This window comes from Thermobia domestica, chromosome 5, assembly GCF_964235325.1.
Source record: "Thermobia domestica chromosome 5, izTheDome1.hap1.1, whole genome shotgun sequence".
Lineage (NCBI taxonomy): Eukaryota > Metazoa > Arthropoda > Insecta > Zygentoma > Lepismatidae > Thermobia > Thermobia domestica.
Genome location: NC_137458.1, coordinates 263,118,959 through 263,122,937, shown reverse-complemented (window position 1 = coordinate 263,122,937; position 3,979 = coordinate 263,118,959).

Genomic DNA, 3,979 nt, shown 5'->3' with positions numbered 1-3,979 from the left:
GGGGCTTTAGAATCTCCATTTGAATATTTGACATAGTAACAAAAACTCATTGGCTCATGCTTTTGATATTTTACTGTTTTACTACAATTGTGTTCTATTTTCAACTTACATAAGATACATTCAAAGTCAGCAATTATCACAAATGGAACTCTTAATGATCGATTATAGTTTTTTAAATTCTATTTGATTGTCGTATGGTTTTAGAAGTTCTATTCTAACAGCCTCATGCTCTTTACAATATATCTCATGGTTTTGTAACTGCTTCTCATTTCGAAAGTTCCTTGTTAAACATATGTCGCAGAAGTATAGTTTTTACTTGTGTTTTGTTACCTGACTTCTTATTAGTGTTGACAAGTTTTTTATCTGACAAAAATGATTCTTTTTTCCATCTTCTACATATAATAAATTGATATGAGTTCCATATTTTTTGTGATTTGAAGTGGATAAACATTATAGTTCTTGTCATAGCTGTAAACATTGATAGAAATATTAATTCTTCTTTCAAATTTTGGAATATCTTTTAATTGTACTGGAAATTCTATGCTATCACAATACTTCTTTTGCAACTTATTAACAAGCTGTTTAGGATGCGAAGAACTTTGATACTGAGAACATCTGTCTATAGGTTTTAAGTAACTTGCAATAGCGTATAAGAAACATTTATTGTCTTTATTTTTAATATTAATCACTGCTTTCTTATCTGTAATCGGTTTGGGAAGTTCAATATAGGAAGAAGCTCTTAATGGTACATATTTGTTTAATCTGATTTGTAAATATTTAATTTCGTGTAATGTCCATCCTGATCCTCTACCTTCAAATTCTTCCATTTCTCCACGAAGTTTTTGTTTGGCATGGGATATATATTCATTTAAGTCAGTTGTTACTAATATTCTCTCGTTCGATGTTTTGAAATTGCGTTCTTGTATTTCTTTATCTTTTATATAATCACAAATGAAAACAAGGTTAACTCTAACAGCGTGAAATTTTAACCCCTCTTTGATTTTGTTAATGGCAACTCTTTCACTTGTATCTAAAATTTTTTGGGTCTTTATATCCTCCTCTATTTTCAACTTTAATAGTTTGTAAACGCTTCTTGAGTGCTGTTTCTTCTAATTCTACTTTTATAGGTATACCTGTTGGTTTTGATTCTTCAATCACAGCATCTTCAAATGGAAATATCCTTTTTAATTGTTTACTTTTTACTTTCGGTTCTTCTTGTTCTAGTTTTGTAATTTGAAAAATGTCTTTATTGTTTTCTTGTTTTGTCTTTAAGTTGATCTTTTCTTAACGTTCTATAATTTTGTATATTTAATTTCTTTGCTTCTTGATTAAGCTGTGCTACATCAAGTCACTATAGTTATTCACATTGTAGAATTGTAATTGCATAAGATTGTCATGTTCAATAAGTTTGTCAATAAGTTCTGCTTTTCGTAATCGGGAATAACCTTTTATCCCCTTCTCTTTACATTGCTGTCTTAACTCTACTACAGTAAATTTAGTATAATTACTCACCTTATTTATTATATAGAAAATCTTAGTATCACTCTATCGTTTTTTTATTTGCACCAAAAAGTTTTTAATGATTCTCGTACTATTTTCATTTTCATGTATCCTAATACAGCACATGACATTGTACACTCCTGCCATTGTCTACATATTACGCGTTGTATTAGAACATGGTTTTCATGGGAATAACCCATCAAAGTTACATATACACATTTAAAATCTTAATCATTTTTGTAAACTTACTCATCGTCATAATCATCACTATCATATTCGTATTCATCACTACTCAAATTAGGTGTTTTTGTTGTGTCATTAATAATTATTTTTCCTTTAACATTATTTGCTTCTCTATTAACGTTCTTCTCTATTGCTTCTCACATTATTTGCTTCTGTAATAGTGTTGCTAAGAGTTTAAGATCATGATGAATTAGTTTAAGTCTATGATGTAATAAACCAAAATGTTTCTCCATATTTATTATATAGAAAAGCAAAAATAAAATAAATTTTAAAAAATCTAAGAATAAGAAACGAACAGGTGAATACGACTAGTACTAAGGAAATATTATCTTACAAACCTATACTTGATTGTGTATGTAAACATTTAGATATCGGTGGTCTAAAATTACAAACAACTTTAAAAAATAATCATTTTCATATCTAATACAACAGCTAATACTCATTATAACAAGAAAATGTCGATATCTATTAGTATATTATATTAAGAAGGAGCTTTCATGGGAATAACAAATCAAAGTTACATATACACATTTAAAATTGAATCATATTTGTAAACTTACTCATCATAATCATCACTATCGTATTCATATTCATCACTACTCAAATCAGATGTTTTTGTTGTATTATTAATAATTCTTTTTCCTTTAACATTATTTGCTTCTCTATTAACAGAGCTTGCTTCTCTAGTAGTGCTGCTAAGAGTTTAAGATCTTCGTGAATTAGTTTAAGTCTATCATGTAATAAATCAAAATGTTTCTCCATATTTATTATATAGAAAATCTTTAGTCACTACAAATTAAGATTTTACATAGGATTAGATATTAACCGATCATATAAACAATCAATTTCTTTAACCAACTCTTCTTCTGATAAGGATGTCCAAAACTCATTACCCTTACCTTTACGAATATCTAGTTCCTGCTGCATTAAGTTGAATAGCTTAATACTGTTACGATCTCCAAACTTTTCGTGTATTATTACATGATTCGGATATTTTTCTTCTGCTTCATTAAGAGGGTTATATAGGCTTCTCTTTTGGCATCTGATAGCATAATAAGGGAAAGGATCATTAGCTTTGTTCTTCTTATATATGATTAGGCAATTATCTTTTGAAACATCATCTGTGTATGGTGCTGCAATTTCTTTTAAGCTCCTGTTTTGATTCTCAATCTCTCCATTGTTTATTCTATCTCTTCTACTCTTCTTTGCAATTCTTTTAAGTCCTCTTGAATCTGTTTAAAACTAGAAATGAATTTGTCTTCGATGATTACAGAACATGTTTCGTAAAAGTCAAGTGATATCCAAAAAGCAATAGCAAGAAATACCTTTTTATAGACATATGTTCCAGATATTAATAGATCTTTCTTGTTTGTACCTTTGTATCTATATAATGCGTTGAGTTATGCTGGCTTGCATGTAAGCCACCTAATTTTTTGGAATACTACTCTATTATGATTTTTCGATCCTTTATTTTGAAACCAATTTTTATAGTCTTTACCACCATCTTGACACAACTTAGTAGTGAGCTCCTCTGTGGCTAAGCGGTTAGCGTACGCGCCTTTGGCGTGGGAGGCCCGGGTTCGATTTCCGGCGGGAGCTCATGTAGTTCGGATTCCACGTTAATCAGTAGGTCCACGTCTCATATAGCATCGCTGCTGAAAAGGGACGTTAAACTGAAAATCAACTCAACTCAAAAACTTAATAGCATTGAAGTAGCCTGCATTCTTATCTATAATCAGTTTAAAATCACCAAAAATACCATACTAATAGCTATCTTTAATCTGCTCGTAACAAATACCCTTTAAACTAAGAGAACTATTCATAGTACTCATATTTATTGTATAGAAAATCATTTTAACTGTATTTCTCCTCGCTATCTGCAAGTTTTATTTCATAAGATGAGTTTCTGAAGTGGCCGGAATCCCGACTATTAAGCTTTTTCTTATAGTAATTGATTCGTTTGTACCTTTTAGGTCTATATAATACATTAAATTTAGCTTCCTCTAATTGTAGGAAGCTAATTTTCTCCTGCTTGTAACATATCTTACTGAAACTAGCCCTTTATGGTTACTTTTCCATAAAAGAACATTTATATTTACATTACAACATTACTTTTATCTATCCAGCTATTATGTGAATCATCAAATCCTAGCCATTTAACGTATACTTTATCACCTTTCTTTCTCAACACTTTTTCCACCAAGTATTCATCTTTGTGTTTCGTTTTTAATAGTTC